Source organism: Pantherophis guttatus, chromosome 2, assembly GCF_059756535.1.
Source record: "Pantherophis guttatus breed Tessera chromosome 2, ASM5975653v1, whole genome shotgun sequence".
Taxonomy (NCBI): Eukaryota; Metazoa; Chordata; class Lepidosauria; order Squamata; family Colubridae; genus Pantherophis; species Pantherophis guttatus.
Genome location: NC_142064.1, coordinates 284,203,128 through 284,223,500, shown reverse-complemented (window position 1 = coordinate 284,223,500; position 20,373 = coordinate 284,203,128). Strand labels below are relative to the sequence as shown.

Below are 20,373 nucleotides of genomic sequence, written 5' to 3'. Positions count from 1 at the left end.
TTTCTCACAAATAAGCCTATTTGTACACTAAAAAATTTTAGAGGGAAGATTCAATTGTAGAAAGATCACCTGGGATAAGAAATCAAGGTTTCTGTGTTTAAAATTCCTGGATGTTTTCATTCTAGTTTCATCCGTTCCTGGAGAAGAATGAATTTTGCAATCTTTCGTGGTCGAAACTGTACTTGGACCAAAATGGAGATGTAGCAGCAGATCTGGGCATTGTGAGTTTGCTAGTATTCCCCAGTGAGAATCCCATCCAAGAGCAACTGGGGAGTTTTGAAAGAGAGAGACTTATTATTAAGGAAGATGCCCTGTTACGGCTAAAGTCACTCAACAAGGTGGATGAAATATTGCTGTTTTCTCTTTTCTCCAAAGCCTCAGCACCCTTTCAAGTGGGTTAAGTCTAATTCACCAAGGTGGCTGATCTTCATTGAGAAATGAATGTGGGGAGTAGAAACTTCGTATTTTTCTTAGATTGATTGGGGGTTACACTGGTCTACAGGTGTGGCTCGGTAAAATAAAAAACAGAACTCAGGGTTGTGTGATGATAAACCAACTTATTCATTCAGCTGAACAAAGACGGGTCCCTTCCTAAAGGGAAGGAACCCAGAGGATAATGCAAGGCAAATAGTTATACATTTCTTTACTTTCATTTCATTCATACATTCATTTCATCACATAATATGCAGCTGGCATCCTACAGATAAGATATGGAAAATATAGAAAGCATAGAAACGGCCAAGCACACCTTTTAAGGTTTTGGTCACATACCGAACCCACAGTTAGTTAGTTAGTTAGTTTATTTGATTTGTATACCGCCCTACTCCTGAAGGACTCAGGGCGGTGAACAGCCAACAATAAAATACATAAATACACAAAATTTAAAAACCCGATAAAATCAAATTAAACTTTTTGGCCCAGACAAATTAAAATAACCCAATAATTTAAAAACAGATGAAAATTTACATATTTAAAAAGGGAAGAGATCAGGCCAAGCCCACTTGATGGAATAAAAAGGTCTTCACAGCACGGCGGAAGAAGCGCAGATCCGGGATCCTCCGTATCTCCGGGGGGAGCTCATTCCAGATGGTAGGTGCCCCCACAGAGAAGGCTCTCCCCCTAGGGGCCGCCAGTCGACACTGTTTGGCTGACGGCACCCGGAGGAGTCCCTCTCTATGAGAGCGTACTGGCTGGTGGGAGGCTATTGGTGGTAGTAGGTGGTCCCGTAAATAACCAGGCCCTAAGCCATGGAGCGCTTTAAAGGTGATAACCAAAACCTTGAAGCGCACCCGGAAGACCACCGGGAGCCAGTGCAGCTCGCGCAGGAGAGGTGTTACATGGGAGCGCCATGTCGCTCACATTACCACCCGCGCGGCCGCACTCTGTGCCAGTTGGAGCCTCCGGGTGCTCCTCAAGGGGAACCCCATGTAGAGAGCATTACAATAGTCCAGGCGGGAGGTGACGAGGGCATGAGTGACCGTGCGTAACGAGTCCCGATCCAGAAAGGGACACAACTGGTGAATCAGGCGGACCTGATAAAAAATCCTCCCGGTCACGGCCGTCAAGTGCTCTAATGCAATGATGACAAACCAATGGCACACGTGCCACAGGTGGCACAAAGATCCCTCTCTGCAGGCACGTGAGCAGTCGCTCCAGCTCAGCTCCACCGTGCATGCATACGCGCCTCCCGCCGGCCAACTGATTTTTGGATTCGGCATCTAACATTGCAGGAATTGGGCATTTCTAGAGAAAAGAAGGACTGGGGTAACGCTATAGCAGGGTTCCAATATTCCAATATTTAAGGGGCTGATACAAAGAAGGGGGGGTCATATTCTCGAAAGCACCTGAAAGCAGGACAATGAGCAACAGATGGAAAGTAATCAAGGAGAGAAGCAACCTAGAACTAAGGAGAAATTTTCTGAAAATGAGAACAATTAGCCAGTGGAATGGCTTCCTTCCAGAAGTTGTGGATGCTCCATCACTGGAGGCTTTTAAAAAGAAGTTGGACAGCCATTTGTCTGAAATGGTATTGGGTCTTCTAGTTGGGTATGGAGGTGGGCTGGAGGACCTCCAGGATCCCTTTCAACTCTATTATTTTGTTTTGTTTTCCTGTTATTGTTTGTATGATCCAATCAAGCCCAAAGAAAGTCCGGAATTGTACAGAATCTCCTGCCACTGGCAACGTATTGCAGTAGAAGACTTCCAAGATCCCTTCCAATTCTATTATTCTACTGTATGTTCTACATTCTATGAAATGAATAATCTGCTAACACTTCTACTTCCTATATTTGTTTGAAATGAGTCAGTGATTTTGTATTTACCTAAGTAGGCTTGGAGCCTACTTGGCTAATGTTCATGCCTACATCCATTTTCTATGGTTGGTTATTCTTGACATGTTTTCTTTGGAATTCCTTATTTATTTATTTTTTTTGCTCAGTCTCTGCCTCAGTCCAAATGTGTGGTAAGTTGCCATCCTGGATTTGTCAAGCGGGATCGAGAAGGAGAGCCACTTTGTTGCTATGATTGTATTCCTTGTCTGGAGGGGACCATCTCCAATCAGGAAGGTGGGTCACACTGAAGAAAATAGAAGGAATTGTGGAAATGGATGTATCAAGAACACTTAATGAAAGTCAATGATATAAGTTGCATTGAAATTCAATTTTTTTTCATGTTTATTTTCAAATGGCACAATTGTTTATCTAAAGGGAAGAATACCAAAAAGAACTCAAAGTTGGAGTTGGATCAAGAGAGGAGAGTGTGGCAGACTAGTCAACCTTTATCCCAAAGGTGCTTTTTCAAGAGGCAACTGTACTTTCTGGTTTTTCTTTGAGGACATTTTGCTTCTCATCCAAGAAGCTCTACGCTGAAGAAGAAAGCACCTTCGGGACAACCATGACATGGATGATTGAGAATCTCCATACACATTTAGCTTTACTACTGCCAGAGGGGGAAAAAATCTCTTCTGCTTTTTAGTTTGGATTTGTCCTTCCATATTTACTTTTCTAGGGACATCTAAGTTCTTTGAAACTTGAGAAATTGTTTTAGGTTCACCTCTTGGAAGGATTATTGCAATGCTTTCTACTGTAAAGTTTCCGAAAGATGCCCTAATTAATTCATGAGCCTCGAGCCAAGTTTCAAAAGAAATCCAGTCATTTATTAGGAGCAACTTTCCAGCAATTACTCAAATGGAGTCAGCTCTGACCCCCCCCCACATGATTTACGGGGGCCCCTGACCCTGTCTCTCCCCCTCCTCCCTGGGCAGGTTATAAATCACATTCTTCAATGAACCACGCTGGCAGGCTCCTGCTGACTCCAGTAACAATCTAGGATACAATCTAAAGAAAGGCATGTGTGTTTGGGCAGCCAGACAACTTCATCGATTCTCCCCCTCCTGCTCTAGGCAACTTGAAAGCTGGTCTGGAAAGCTTTGCAAGTTGACATCTACATTGGCCTCTCCTTGAGGATCACTAAGAACATATTCCTGCTCCATAAGATAGCAAATTCAACTTTAAAGTCCCACTTCACATAGAACCAGGGTACTGGGAGATTCTCTCCCTAAGAATATCTGCTAGTTTCCCCACAGCAGATATAATAATACACCAGATCCAGTCTTATTTCCACTTTGCGGGACCTCCAAAGCTTGCTTTTTCCAACAAGTCCAATTCTTCTAAAATTTTGGAGACCTGGTTCTTTTCTCAGGTATTGCAGCAAAGTGAGGTTAGTACAGGATAAGAATGTGGTGGATTGTACCACTAAAGGCTAGTTGTGGCACTATTTATTTCTATTTTGGGTTTTATTTTTTGCAGTCGAAGTATATATTGGGGTATTTTTGCTGAGCTTTAAGCTGCCCAAAGTTTGCTTCAAGTTGGTGAGCTACACAACTGTTTTATATATGTACACAGGCTCCTATTTACCATTTTCTTTAACCTTCCTGTATCTCACTATCAGCTGTCACCCAAAGAAACTGTTTCTTGAAATATAAAAGGAGAGTTACAAAAGAAATCTTGCTGTCTGTTTCCTCAGATACTGAAAAATGCACCAAGTGCCCAGATGATCAATATCCAAATGAGGACCGAATCCAATGTATCCCCAGAAGAATAAATTTCCTGTCCCATGAAGAGCATTTGGGCATCATCCTCACCTCCTTTGCCCTACTCCTATTCCTAACCACAGGCTTCATTTTAATCATATTTCTTAAATATTTAGAAACTCCCGTTGTCAAAGCCAACAACCGGGACATCTCCTACATCCTCCTGGTCTCCCTCCTGCTTTGCTTTTTGTCCTCCTTTCTCTTCATTGGCCGACCAAGGAAAGCCACCTGCCTTCTCCGACAAACGGTGTTCAGCATTGTCTTCTCAGTAGCTGTGTCTTCTGTGTTGGCCAAAACGATCATGGTAGTGCTGGCCTTCCTTGCCACAAAACCAGGGAACAGAGTGAAGAGATGGTTGGGGAAGCGTTTGGCCAACTCCATCATCCTTTCTGGTTCTGCTGTCCAAATTTTCATCTGTGTCATGTGGCTGGGAATTTCTCCCCCATTCCCTGACTCTGACCTGCACTCCCAGCCAGGAGAGATCATCCTTCAGTGCAATGAAGGCTCTGTCACCATGTTTTATGTTGTCCTTGGCTACATGGGTTTCCTAGCTGCCATTTGCTTCACAGTAGCTTTTCTGGCCAGGAACCTGCCTGGGGCCTTCAATGAAGCCAAGCTAATCACCTTCAGCATGCTGGTCTTTTGCAGTGTCTGGGTCTCCTTCCTGCCCACCTACCTGAGCACCAAAGGAAAGTCGATGGTTGTCGTGCAGGTCTTCTCCATCTTGGCCTCCAGTGCTGGACTGCTGGGTTGCATCTTCTTCCCCAAGTGCTACATTATCATCCTGAGACCTGATCTAAACACTAAGGAACATCTAATGATAAAAGTAAAGAACTGATTGTGAAATTGTTTCTTAGGCTCATAACATTTATTTTTTGTTGGAGTTATTACTGGACTTGTATGCTTCCCTAACCTCAGTTTGACAACTGTTATTTAAAACTGAAGAAAATAAAAATATGAAGAGTCTAAGACTAATTTTTTTTTAAAAAAAATTGATTTATATGCCGCCCTTCTCCGGAGACTCAGGGCGGCTTACAGTGCGTTAAGCAATAGCCTTCATACTTTTGTATATTTATACAAAGTCAGTTTATTGCCCCCACAAACTGGGTCCTCATTTCACCTACCTTAGAAAGGATGGAAGGCTGAGTCAACCTTGAGCCTTGGAGAGATTCGAACCAGCAGTAAATTGCAGGCAGCTGTGTTAATAACAGGGTGCTTTAAACCACTGTAGTACCAAGGCTCTTGAAATTCAATAATGAAATTCAAATCCAAGATAATTATCAAACAGTAAAATAACAATAGCATTATATACTTATATACCACTTCACAGTGCTTTACTGCCTTTTCTAAACAGTTTGGAGGCTCTGTTAACAGAATCAGCATATTTCCCACAACAATCTGGGTCCTCATTTCACTGACCTTGGAAGGATGGAAGGCTTCATGAGGGCTTGAAAGTTGCCCTCCTGATCAGGATTGGAGTTTTGTTCTGCCACTTCTACACAGAGCAACCAGATTTTAAAAATCTTCCCATGTTTAGCAAATTGGAGTCCACTTGGCTGGTTTTGCAAGACTGAAGCCAGATTCAGGAAGGTCCACAGTGTCAGCCAGCTGTATTTGAAAGTTATCAGAAAGACCGTAGGTGAAAAGGTTTTTCTGAGGTGGTTTACCATTGTCTCTCTCCCTGGGCTCTGAGAGATTGGCTGGCTGAGGTTCACATAGCTGGTCTTGTGTCCAATGCAGGACTAGAACTCATGGTCTCCTGATTACTAGCCTGATGCCTTGACCATTACACAAGACTGGCTCTGGTCATAGCCATGCAAGCCACTTAACCTGGTCACTTAACAAATGGCTGCATTCACACTTGCAACTTTTAACCATGATTTATTTTCAGAGGTTGAACCTGTTGGATGATTGGTCAGTGAATTATGTATATTAATTCAGCAGGGACTAGCTGAACAATCACTTATAACAAAAATTTGTTGGAGACCCTTATCTTCCTGTAAGGGCTACATTCACCCAACATGTTTCACCAGGCTGGGGAAATGTTCTTGTAGCCACCCTGGGACAAAAGACAGTTCTAGGTGCAGTCTCCTTAAAACCTATAACTAACCATGGATGACAACAGCCAACCACTCCTCTATTTCTGTGGGCTCTCACCTGTGGCAAACCCACAAAGTAGGTGGCCACATTTCCAGCTGAGAAGTTTCCTCCCCTCTGGGCACAACTAGGCTTCAGTGAGACATGGCAGATAACATCATGGATGAGAGCAACCATGCTATCATTCAAAAACAACAACTGAAACCTGGAACCACCAAAGATCTGGTAGCCAGGCACTGAAAGTGGAAGCTGAGGACTGTACAGTAGAACAACTTTCAAATAATGGAACTAAGACATTGGTCATTCTATGCTCCTCCTTGTAAGGGTGGATTTGCCCATCTCATTAGCTCTCCTTCTCACTCAAACCTCAGTTCTCCCTTGTGGGCCAAGTTGTACATATTAACATCCTCCTCCAGATAAGAAAAATAATTAATCAATAATCAACCAAGATAAACCAAAACATAGGGACTCCTAACTGTAAGCACTTGAGGGTCTTCTGGGGAGGATAAACAAAGCCTCTGAGATAGGAATGTCACAATAGTCTTACCATACCAAGTGCATTTACATAACCAGAAGAACTGCCACCACATCCCCCTAAACCAGGGGTCTGCAACCTTAAATATTCAAAGAGCCATTTGGCCCTTTTTCCCACAGAAAAGAAAACACCAGGAGCCACAAAACCTGGGTGGGCATGACCAACTCAATGTCACTCACTTCCACGAGTCACATAACCCCCTAGCCTTGCCTACCCAGCCGGTCATTAGGGCAGAGAACCAGTTGTTAAAAAACACCGGGAACCACAAAATCCTTTTGACGTCTCTCTCTCCCCTCTCTCCTTCCCTCTACTCCCCTCTCTGTATCTCTCTGTCTCTGCCCTGGCTGCTTCTCCATCCCCCGCCATCACCCTTACCTTCTCCGGTCAGGCAGGGAGTGACTGGGAGGGGAGGGCAAGGGGCAGGGCCAGCCAGTGGTGGGATCACCTGCAGGGAGCCACAGGAGAAGGCCCAAAGAGCCGCATGCAGCTCCGGAGCTGCAGGTTGTTGGCCCCTGCCCTAAACCAACTTCTGGATGGTTGTGGCAAGAAATCAGGTCACACCATCCACTGCAATGTGGGTGCTGTCAAAATCTCAGTTGCAGACCTCACAGCACGCTGTTTATTTAAGAAACCAAGAAAATTCAATATTTAGAGGCTCTCAGTGTTTTTGTCAGTAGGCAAAGACAACACAAAATATGTCCAGAAAACTAAAATAATAACCTTGACTCCATTTATAACTCCACTTATAATTTGCCAATGATGTGGTCAACAGTCATCACTTTCCTGCCTCTGTCAGCTCTCATACAAAAATTGATATTTTTTGAAGAGGTGGCAAAAAGCATTTCACTTCAGTTTCAAGGAATTCTAAAATCACTTCCAGTTTAGGATTAATACATGGAGATCTCATTGAAAAGAAAATCCCAAACAGGCCCTATTCTTACGATTAGGCTGGGTTCAAGGATACAGAGTGGTTCCAATGGAGTTAGAACACAGCCATCACCAGTGTTAAGTGTCACCAATCTAAAGTGGCATCAAACTCCATAGCTCTGATTGACCTTCCTAGCAGTCTCTAGAGCAGGGGTGTCAAACTCGTGGCCCACGGGCCGGATGTGTCACAAGCTGGCCACACCCACCCCTGGTTTAGTGAAGGGGGAAAAAGTCATGATACATCATGTGAGGATGACATGATGAGGTCTGTAAGGGGTGTGCATAAGCACACCAGCGTGCCTACCGTCCCTGTCCTAATGTTCTCTTTTATTCGTATCCTTATCTGGGGTGAAATGCTCCCGGTTTGGACCGGATCACCCGATCTGGTAGCGATGGTGGCGGGTGGTTTGGAGAACCGGTAGCAAAAATCCCTGTGCCCCCCCCATGCCCAGCTGAAAAAAATATGCTTTTAAAAGCCTCTGACGATCCCAGCTGAGTTGCCTGATTGTCAGAGGCTTTTAAAAGCATTTTTTTCTGCAACCTCTTCGGCCGAAAGAACCGGTAGTAATAAATTTTACATTTCACCACTGATCCTTATCCTGTATTCATAATCATGTCTATATTTATATCGGTAATCTTATATGTGTTTGACAAATAAATAAAATGATAAAATAAAATAAAATAAAATAAAATAATAAAATAAAATAAAATAAAATAAAATAAAATAAAATAAAATAAAATAAAATAAAATAAAATAAAATAAAATAAAATAAAATAAAATAAAATAAAATAAAATAAAATAAAATAAAATAAAATAAAATAATAAAATAAAATAAAATAAACATTTAAATAATGTGCCTGGGATATTGGTCATCCTTTGCTCCTCATTGTAAGGATGGACCTTCCTATTCCATTTGCTTCTCACTCAACCCCCTTCCCACTTTTCTCCCTTCTAGGCCCAGCTGTAATATTAACATTCCCCCTCCAGATAAGAAACATGATCCATCAACAATTGACCAAGAGAAACCAGAACACAGAAACTCCAAACTGGCCCTTTGAAGCACTTGGAGGTCTTCTGGGGTGGAGTTTCAAATAAAGCCTCAGAGATGAGAATATCACAGGAGTTGCACCAAGTGCATCTACAAAACCAGAGGAACTTTCACCAGGTCCTCCTAAACCAACGACTGGGTGGTTGTAGCAAGAAATCAGGCTACACCATCCATCACGTTCTGGGCACTGCCACCATCTCAGCTGCAGACCTCACAGCACAAGGTGGTTGTTAAGAAACCATGAAACTTAAAAAATGTAAAGGCTCTCAGTGTGGAAGAGACAACACAGAAAGTGAAAAGGAAACTAAAATAAAAACTTCTATCCATTGTTCTATAACCATCTCTCTATTAGCCAATGATGCCGTCAACCGGCCATCCCTTTCTTGTCTCTTAGTCTGCTCTCATGCAAACATTGATACTTCTAGAAAAAATGGAAAATTAAATTTCTCTTCAGTTACAAGGAATTCAAAAATAAAGCTCCAATTTGGGATTCATATATGGAAATCCCATTGAAAAGAAAACCCCAACCTCTTCACATTAAGTTGGGTTCAAGGATAATGATTGCTTCCATGGCGTTAGAGCACAGGCAGCACTAGAGTTAAGTGGCACCAATGTAGAGTGGCACCAAACTCCTCAGCAGTCTCTGGAGGGAAAAGACCACACTGAAGGACAGCAGAAGTCACTTTTCTGGCTGTTGAGGTCTCTTGATGCAGCATCACTTTCTGGACATGTCCTAACAGGAAGGACTCTGGCCACTACACAACACTGCCCCAAGAGTTCTATCTGTGATTTTTCACTAATATGTTTTTCTCCACCTGCCCCTCATCAGATGGAAGAGGTTCAGGATCCCAAAAGGACAAGTTCCTTCTCATTGTAATTATCTGCTCACAGGCCTTGAGACCTCTTCTCCTCCCTCTCCAGTGATTGCCTTTGGTGTAAACATCACATTGAAGTGACATGGAAGGGATCTTGTATTAGAAAAGGATAAATGCCACAGGTTATGCTTTTTGTGGCTCAAGTTACAGGACAGGCAGGAGCTGTGATCTTCAGTGTAGTTTCTCTCTCTTCCAGGTGAATCTTGGTTCGTCTCTATTTGAATCCGGAAAGCCATTGAAGATTCGATCCTGTGTGACTGCTTCCAATTATTCTAATAGTTCTTTAGAAACGGGAAGGAGATTGATTCAGCCCCATGAATTATGGACCTTCTGCTTCTGCTCCTGTTTCTGATGCTGCTGGTGCCCCAGTCAGTCTCTGAGAAACTTAGAAAGAAATGCCCACTGAATTTGGACCACCAGGATGGAGAAAAGCCATGGAGCTATTATAGGCCAGGAGATCTTCTCATTGGTATAGTCATCTCTGCATCAGCAATAACACACACAACATTACCTTTCAACGTGGTTCCTTCTAGTCAGATTCGGTTGTAAGTGATTCACTGTGATGGAGTTTCATTCCCTCCATTTGCAAGTCTAACAACTTTTTTATTATTTATTTATTTATTTAATCAAGCATGTATTAGATAACAGATATAAGTACAGACATAATTATGAATACATGAGATGGATACAAATACAAGGGAAGATTAGGACATGGATGGTAGGCACACTGATGCACTTATGCATGCTCCTTAAAGACCTCTTAGGAATGGGGTGAGGTCAACAGTAGACAGTCTAAGGTTAAAGTTTTGGGGGTTTGGGGAAGAAACCACAGAGTCAGGTAGTGCATTCCAGGCATTAACAACTCTGTTGCTGAAGTCATATTTTCTGCAATCGAGTTTGGAGTGGTTTACCTTAAGTTTGTATCTATTCTTTGCTCGTGTATTGTTGTGGTTGAAGCTTAAGTAGTCATTGACAGGTAGGACATTGTAGCAGATAATTTTATGTACTATGCTTAGGTCAGAACGAAGGTGGGGTAGTTCTAAGTTGTCTAAGCCCCAAATTTCAAGTCTGGTGGCATAAGGTATTAGAAGAATAGAATAGAATAACAGAGTTGGAAGGGACCTTGGACTAATTTCTTGAATCCTTTTGATTTCCTGGCCTCTCACTTTTGTCTTATTTTCTAGGAGAGGCTCAAATCCAAATTATGAGGAAAATAAAAACTGAAAGAAATCCACATTATTTTCCTCTTCAATTCTCAGTTCATGATTTGAATACAAAGTTTTCTTGAAAGTAGTGATTTTTGTGCTTCCCTCTGGCCATGTCATTTCTATATTTTTATAACTGTAGATTGATACTTAATCCCTTATTTTTTAGGAATAGAGGATGACATGTTTTAGAACAGCTTTTCTGAATCACTTCTTAAAAATCCTCTTCCATGTATTCTGTTTTTGTCTTAATGACTGAAATATTCTGCAACTTGGTTACTGGGCTGATGAAAATTAGTTCTGCTACAAATAATACTATATTCTTAATTTTAGTCCTTTTGGAGAACTATTTCCATCCTGTCTTCTGAACATTCACAATATCAAAAAAAGTGATGGGTGACTATCATTTGTCTCTGATTTGGATCGAAATTGACTTAAGTCTCAGTTAGCTTGTGGAGGAAAAGGGGATTATATAGAAAAAGAGTGTTTAATTTTTGCTAATTATTGATGATCCTAACATCATTTTACACTAGTTTACCTAATGACAAGAAAAGGATATTATGTACGGTTTTCAATATTGAAGTGGTTAACGAAAATCTCCGACACCTGCACAATCACACCCTTGGCTACAACTTCTATGACAACTATGATAACACCCTCGGCACTTCAGATGCCTTGCTGGACATGCTGTCTACTGGAGAAGCCAATGTTCCCAACTACAGCTGTGGAAGGAAGGACAACCTTTTGGTGATTGTTGATGGAGCTGACAGAGACATCTCCATCCAGATGTCAACATTAGTCAGCCCCTACAAAGTTGCCCAGGTTTGTGTTTGTGTTTCTCTATCTGGTAAAGCAAATGGGTTGTTGGTGTGTGTCTGAGTGAATGATAGATCCAACCATTTAAACTCTATGGAATTCAAACTCTGCTTTTCACCATGGCATTTTAAGTGGCATGACTCGGGATTGGGATAACAGTGGGGAGGGAGCAATGTTGAAAACAGAAATACTTCCTCATGACACCATCCTCATTGCTTTGAGGGCTTCTGTTGCATGATTGTGAAGGTGAGGAGAGGCTCTGTGTTCAATCAAAGGGTCTCCTATACAATAGGAAGGTATAACACCAATTGAAAACTCACATTTTTCCCATGATATTAGCCAATGTAATGATATTCTCAGACATGAATTAACCATTTTAAAAAAGAATTATAAATATGTAATTCTACAAGATGGCAATTTTAGCTCCCATATATAAAAAAGAGAAGAAAATGGACTCTGCAATTCCAGGCCCATTTATTTAACAGATGTAACTAAAATCTATGTTAACTTTCCCTTGAATAGAGTTGAGAGTAGGTAGATGAAAAGTGCATTTCTTATAGAAGAACCAGCAGTCTTAAGCAGATGTGGTCCACTATTGACAATTCTTTTGTCTTGAAACATCACACCATCTAAAAAATATCAGTCAGAGGAAAGAATGGTTTCCTGCCTCTATAGCATTTGACAGAGTAAACAAAGAAATATTATGGAAGAAAGTGATTGCCCTTAAAATGGAACTCAGAATGTTGACCCTGCTCAAAGCCCTTTCTACAAGCTACAGACAACAATTAATCAAACAATTAATCAAACAATTAAGTTTAAACTATAAGGAAGTATTGACATTACCTAAAATTGAACAAGTAAAGTGGAAAGGAGCCATGGGCAAGGAAATGAAATCCATGGGTGAACATAACGTGTTCACATCTATGGCTTGGCCACAGGGTAGCAAAGCTGTAGGATACAAGAAAAAAGTCCTACCCAACAATGAGGTCCAATATAAAGCAAGGTTAGTGGCACAAGGTTTTTCACAGATGAAAAATGTGCAGTAAGATGAAGTATTCACGCCAACTGTAAAGAGTGAAAGCATAAGGCTGGCACTAATGTTAGCAGCGGCACATGGCCATAAAACTTGGCATTTTGACATAACCACTGCATTCCTCAATGCAGAATTAGGTCAAGCACCAGGGTATGAAAGTAAAAGGCCTAACATAGTGTATAAATTGAACAAGGCCATTTATGGGCTGAAGCAGTCAGCCAGGAATTGGAATATATGTTTAGATAAGGCATTGAAGGGTCTTGGGTTCAAGAGTTGCAAGGCTAATGGTTACATATACACTGGAAAGTTACAAGATGGGGATTGTCAACTATTAGCATTTGTGGATGATCTTTGTTTCATTGCAAATGATGTATCACAGGTAAAAGAATTTGCTAATAAGTTGGAGAAGAAATTTGAACTAAAGAATTTGGGAGAAATACAAAATTATCTCGCTGTAGAATACAAAAAATTGAGAAAGGTGGTTATGTTCTCAGTCAAAAAAGAAAAATTGAACAGTTGTTGGAGAGATATAACATGAAAGATTGTAATACTACTCCAACACCTATGAGCATGGTTTTTCATAACAGTTTGGGTGAGGACAAAAGTGAAGCCTGTGATCAAGAGATATATCAGTCTGCAATAGGGAGCTTGTTATATATGTCACAGTGGTCCAGACCAGACATAGCTTGTGGAGTAAGCATTTTGAGTCGCTGTAATGCTGCAGCAACGCAATTGCATTGGATGGGTGTAAAAAGGGTTCTCAGGTATTTGAACGGAATTGTGAATTTGGGTCTTCAAATACAGGTCTCTGACAAATTAAAATTGAAGTGCTATGTTGTACCTTTCTCTACAAACATGGAGTTGGGGGTTTTCTTTCTTGAGTTTTGAATGGAGGCACACCTGACAGGTAGTGATTATGCAAACAATGTAAAAACCAGAAATCCAATTCTGGGATTGTTGTATTGTTTGGAGGGGCTTTAATTTTTTAAGTGTTTTTAAGTGTTTTGTTTATTGTTTTTAATTAATGGGGCCAAATTTATATATGTATATTTTAACTGTATTTTAATATTTGTACTTGATGTTTTTACTTGGCTGTTCACCGCCCTGAGTCCTCAGGGAGAAGGGCGGTATACAAATTCAAAATAAAATAAAAAAAATAAAAATAAATAAATAAAATAAATTGGATGGAAGTCCAGGAAGCAAACAACTGTCGCCATTTCTACTGCGAAGGCAGAATTTATTGCTTTGTCTGAACTCTGTTCAGAGGTAACGTGGTATGTAAAGCTGTTACAGGATTTAAATGTAAAGGTAAATGAAGCTGTAATGGTGTATGAAGATAATGCTGCCTGGATTAAAATGGCAACAGGTGACAGAGTAAAGAGTAGAAGCAAGCATGTGGACATTAAATATTGGAATGTCAGGGAAGCCATTAAATGCAAATTAATTCGCTTGCTTCACTGTTCTTCAGAGGACAATTTGGGAGACATAATGACCAAGCCATTGGGTGGAGTGCACCATGGAAAGAATATTAAATTAATTGGATTAATGTCCCTTCCAGTCATGAAGGGAGGAGTGTCAGATTATTCATGAACTGGCAGAGACATGGTAACAAAGTCAGCCAATAGGAGCTGAGACAGACTGGAGCCAGGGCATGTCTTAGTCTGCAGCTTCTGAGTCTGTGAAGAGAAACAAAATTGAAACCAGTCTGAACTAGTCTGCTCTGCTGAAATGAAACTAACTGTTCTCTCCTGCTTGAGCTTGACTTGTAACTGCTACAAGGTTGGAAGAAATCTGCTGTTGGTATTGTAAATTTACTTCATGTATTATTATGTATATAAAGAAGTTAATGGATCCTGCTGCATCAGTTTACCTGTGTGTCAGAGGTGGTATTCAACAGGTTCTGACCAGTTCTGGAGAATCGGTAGCGGAAATTTTGAGTAATTCAGAGAACCGGTAAATACCACCTCTGACCGGCCCTGCCCCATCTATTCTCTGCCTCCAGAGTCCCAGCTGATGGGGATTTTGCAGTAACCTTCCCCTGGAGTGGGGAGGGAATTGAGATTTTACAGTATCCTTCCCCTGCCATGCCCACCAAGCCATGCCACACCCACCAAGCCATGCCCACAGAATTGGTAGTAAAAAATTTTGAAACCCACGACTGCTGTGTGTGCTTTCTGGATTTAATTTCTGCAACAAACTCTGACAACTTAGAGAAATGATCTATTGGGATCCTAATATTAAATCAATATATTTCCTGTGTGATCAGAATCCAACAATTATATATAATATGCTGCTTTTTTGGAGGAAATTAGTTCAGTTGAGCTTCTCTTATGTGGTCTGATTGTGGTAGATTCGGGGATGATTTTAAAAATACTATTTTTATTCTTAATGCTTATTGCATTTTACTTATTTATTTTTTTTAAAAAAATCTACTTTTTTCAGATCAGTAATAAAATTGCTTCAGAGGATCTGAGTGATAAAAGTCAATTCCCTTTTTCCCATCCGATGCTCCCCAAAGAAACAGTCCTATACCCAGGAATTGTCCAACTGCTCCTTCATTTTGGATGGACCCTGATTGGTCTCTTTGCTTCAGACACAGAGAAGGGAGAGAATTTCATGAGGACTTTTACTCCTATGCTTGTCAGGAATGGAATTTGTGTTGTTATATCACAACAATTCTCAGCGACTGGAAATACAGGAGCCCTCAGCGATGCCATCTTTAAGTGGAAACAAGTCAATGTCTTTGTTCATTTCATAGGATTTGATTCCATTTTTGACAGAATTCTTCCCTTCCATTTAACACTCAAGCATTTGCCAGGACCCATTGAAGGGAAAGTCTGGATCATGACAACGCTTGGAATGTATGTAATGAAAAAGCAGAGGCTTCTCAAGTATGTCCATAGTATTTGGACCTTTTCTCTTCAGTGGAAAAAGAGTTGGAACGATGATGATGCCTATAAAACATATTTCTTTGTGGAACGTGAATTTCAAGCTGAGTATTTTCACTGTTCTGTTTCAAAACACATATTTTCTATCAAAGGCCGGAGAAGATGCACCCAGAAAGTACCACTGGAGACACAAGAGGAAAAGAATAGGATGTGGATCCCAAATGACGGCTATACTTACAGTGTCATTAAGATTCTGGCCCATGCCTTAAAAATCGCATCCAAATCCCAGAGGAGAATGGAGAAGGGAGAAGAGAGGCTGGGGGCTCCAAGGCTGCAACCATGGAAGGTATGGGGTCTCATCAAGGAGCCATCAAACTAAATTCCTTTTCAGGGTCTTTGGGGCTCTCTGAGCTTGTTTGTTTAAGATCTTAAGCTTCTGAACAACATCTGATACTTATTGGAAGAGCATTGCATCTTCCCTTCTACAACCATTTTCTATATTCAAAAAAATATTCCTAGACTCCATCTGATTTTCAGCTCCTGTAAACTGAAATGGCTCTTTTCCTTGTCTTTCCTCAAGGCTAAAAGAGGTTCCTCTGATCTCTTCCTTGCCTTCTTTGTTTTTGCTTAAAGCTGATGAATATATATATATTCTTTATAACATTTATAACATTTATCTTCTCAGATTTCAAAGGTATTATTCCAGCACTTTTTTAAACATGCTTGTTTGTTTGCAACTGAATGAGGTTTGATTAAACAGTAGCCTCTTCTCCCACTATTCACAATAATGTTCAGTGCAAATGAGTTTGGTTCAATATTTTTAATTTAATTAATAAAATAAAAATAAATATTGGGGGCTTGTAAGCATTTCAGGAGGTATTCATGGGGGAAAAAAGAGAGCAGGATTTTTCAAAATTGGCAGCAAAACAGTATTTCCAGGATTGAAACCTGCTAGAAACAAATCAAGGAAGCGAATTCCATGAAAATAGGATTGGGGTAGAGCTGTATAACCTAAGGGGGAGATTCTGTTACAGATTTGCAGACTTTCAAGCTTTAGAATATCAGCCCAAGAAGGAAAGTGGCTAGATTACAATCCACCAACATGATGAACTGCCTGGAGAGAAAAATGAAGAATATCAGTGGACCGAAGTAAGAAAACCAAGCTAACTACAGAATGGGAAGGAGGAGGAAATATTAGGAAAAAACGTCCTGAAAGATTGTGGAATATACACTAAGGAAGAAGGGATTTAGAAACCATAAGAAAAAGTCCGGGAGTGACCATTGTGAATGACGCAAGGGAGCAAACCAAAATGCAGATTGCCAGGCTGAGCTTTCCTTCTTGATCCATATTTTTTTAGAAAGCAGCTGAGAAACTGTCTTCCTTTTCAATTGGCAAGTCCTCTCTTCCGAAGGCATCCGTTTCTCGCGAGTCTCGCGGTCCCATCTCAATCGAGTCCTGCTCGGTCTGTCCTTCCTAAAAGGGTGGGGGCTCCAGCTTCTCCATCAGGGACTTGATCCAGCTTGTTCCATTAATCAGTTTGGTGGTGGCGATGACGTATTCAGTGCCCCCGTCTTCCATCTGAGAGAGGAACAGGAGGGCTGCGATTTTGGCGTAGGTCACGCCTCCCAGAAAGAAGACGAGAGTGACATGGTTTTCTCCATGCTGGTGCTTTTTCTGAAGCCCGGTTGGCAGCTGCTGCCTCTCTTCAAAATTGGACCAGGAAGTATTTTTAAGATTTCTTCAATGCTTCGTCAACCTGGCCGGACAAGCAACTGTGCCAGGCGAATGCTTAGAGGCACATAACCACTGTAGACGTAAGAGATATTATTTGGGTTCTGCTCTTTGATGTTGTCCATACACAGATGCAAAGTTTTCCAGATGATTGGGTAGTTGTTCCGACTGCCCAGCCGGGGCTTCAAAAGTCCAGCCTTTTCTAGGCTATTCAAGGTCAGGATGTGTTTGTAGCCGTAAGTCTGGAGAATTTCTCTCTTGTAATGATCCAGCACCTTCTGCTTTAAGCTGCTGTTGCACACCGACTGCAGGCAAATGAGCCTCAGTATCTTAATCAAAGGATACTTTCGGGCAATGCAATCTTCTATGTAGCTGTTGACCTTATCGGTATCTATCCCGGACATAAATTCTTGCTCCACGGTTAAATTATCGAAGAAGTCTTCAGAGGTGGTGATGTCTTTCACGAGCTCCGCGATGGAGGTATGGTTCCCCAAAGAGCTTCTGGCAGCCTGCATGTGCGGCAGCTGTGAGACAAACTGCTTGATCTCCCCCACGGTTTTGGCGTGGTACCTTTCCTCAAAAGCAGCTGAAATGATTTTGGCTTTCTTGCTCAAGACGCTGCCCATAGCGTTGAGGTTCTTGTTGCAGATCTCCGTATACAGCTTCTCCACGGAGTTCAGCTGCAGCTTCTTGGCCTCGGTGGGGAGCTCCTTCACAGCCTCCCCCTGCTTCTTGGGTTAAATTTTTCAGGGGGAAGTTTTATGTAGGTGTTCTGAATTCTATATATTTCATCAATTAGGCCCTCATAAGTCAGTTGGGTAGCCAGAGGAGAGACCAAATCCACGTTGTGATCCAGCAGCAGAAGGGTATCGAAGATGGGCAGGATGGTGTTCTGGATCCCCGAAAAGTCCCTTTTCATGCGGACCATCATGTTTGCCACATGCCATGCGCACTCTCCTTTTCCAAAGATGAGTGGGATGGTTCCATAGAGAGCCTGGAGCATCATGAGTCCTTTCACAGCATGGTAGAGGCAGGTCTGGTCATTTTCTAGGTAACACTTCTTAAAGGCGTTTTCTGACTCCATGGACAAGAGGTCGCTGTCAAAGGGAATGAGGACGTCCAGGATGCATTCCTCTCGGTGAATAAAACAGTGCAACACACCCAGTTCTTTGAGGCGCTGTTTGCACAACAAACTGCGACGCGGCACAAACAAGATGTAGAAATCCCGCTGCGGACAGCAGATTTTGTCTTCACTGAGCACATTGTCTGCAATTATGTTCATGAATTCTAACCTGGGCCTGACAAAGAAAATAATGTTCTTGACATTAGCCGGTGGAAGGTGACCCCCTTTGAGGGTGAACATTTTCTCCACCTCATGTTCCTTCAGAAGAGAATATTGCACAATCAATTCAAAGGGCCCAGTAACATACTCATCCCACATAATGGCCTTGGATCCGGTGCATTTGTCGAGGAAGGCGCACAGCTCCCTCCGCCTGGCTTCCAGCAGCACCGTCAACGGGACGTGGCACGAGCTGAGGTGAGCCACCATGGCTGCTGCACTGCACTCAAAGCTGATGGATATTTTTCTGCAATGTCTTCTCTAAGTGTGTTTTCTACAAGAGGACATGAAATGATTCCACTGGATCATTAATAGCATTATCGCCAAATTAATAATATGGATATTATTGTATCATTAAAAGATTACTGCTACTTTATTATAATAAGTAACCATTATCTATATAAAACAATGTGAGAAAAATCACAAAGATACAGTCATCTATCAAGTACTAGATGCTAAAAATTAGTTCATTTCCAAATGGATTTTACTTATGCACTTCTCTCTATCACAAAATCATATTTTTATTTTCTGGAAGCTGGAATTTTTTTTAAGGAGATCAAAATAACTTTGTATAAGCATTATTATAATATTTGCATCACAAAAACATAATTTATCTATTTCTTTTATCAATGAAAATACACTTGTTCATAATTTCCAATTTTATCATTAAGATTAAAATTTATTTGAATACAAGTTTTAAGACAGTTGTATCCATTTAATTATCATGCCATCTAGCAATCAATTAACTAGATCCCCATTCATCACATCATGAATCATTTTGTTAATTCTTTGCTGAAAACAAGTTCTACCACCAGCATTCACACAATCCATTAAGGAAGTGGGATAGGTAGGAATTAGTTTGGAGGACCAGAGAAAGAGATGCAGGGAAGGATCAGATAAGATGGTGGGGGGGAGGATGAAGCAGCATCTGTGTTACAGGGAGAGAAAGAAATTCAGAGAAGGTCCTCCCAAATGTTTAGACTGTAAAAAGAGATGGTGAAAGATTTGTATTTTCATACTTGCAAGATTCTGTTAATATTGTCTTGCAGTAAAATAGAATTAGTTCATCTGGTCATCTGGTCATTTTCCTGTCTTAGTCTTGCAACTTTCTTCTTAACAAATGCTTTCTGATAATCACCCTCTTGTTTCCAAAGAGTTTATGAATGCTCTTGATATTTGGGGGTTTTCTTCAATTGATTTATGACCTTTCCTAAAATGTTTCTTGTAATTGACAATTTTTGCCAATTACATCTTCTCACTATACTTTTTGTCAATATATTGTATGATTGAGAATTATTACTGAACCTTTGTTCTTGAGTTTTAAAGATGGTGGCCACAGGCCAACTCACAATATTTGCAAGTTAAACAACCATAGAAGAAAGATTCAAATGTAAAAAGAGATAACAAAACAAGATTTCTGCTTTTAAAGTTCCTGGATGTTTCCATTCTAGCTCCATCCATTTCTAAAGAAGAAGGAATTGTTCAATCTTTCCCTGCTGAAAGTGTACTTGGATCAAAATGGAGAGGTAGCAGCAGATCTAAAGATCAACAGTAGGGTAGTTCTCCTCAAGGAGGATCCCATCAACAAGGAATTGGGGAGTTTTGAAAGGCAGCAACTGATAATCAACCAAGATGCTTTGTCACAGCTAAAGTTGCTCAACCAGGTGGGGAAAATAGTGGTGTCTTTTTTTCATTTTCCCAAAGAATTAGGACCCTTTTCAAGTGGGCTAAACCTAGTCAAAATGGGGGATAACCTTCGCTGAGAATTGAATGTGTGCAGTAAAACT

At 41.1% G+C, this 20,373-nt stretch overlaps 1 pseudogene; it reads right to left on the bottom strand.

The window, feature by feature from the left end:
- Positions 1-16,989: 16,989 nt before the first annotated feature.
- On the bottom strand, positions 16,990-18,796 carry LOC148116055 (vacuolar protein sorting-associated protein 33A pseudogene; annotated as a pseudogene).
- Positions 18,797-20,373: the final 1,577 nt, after the last annotated feature.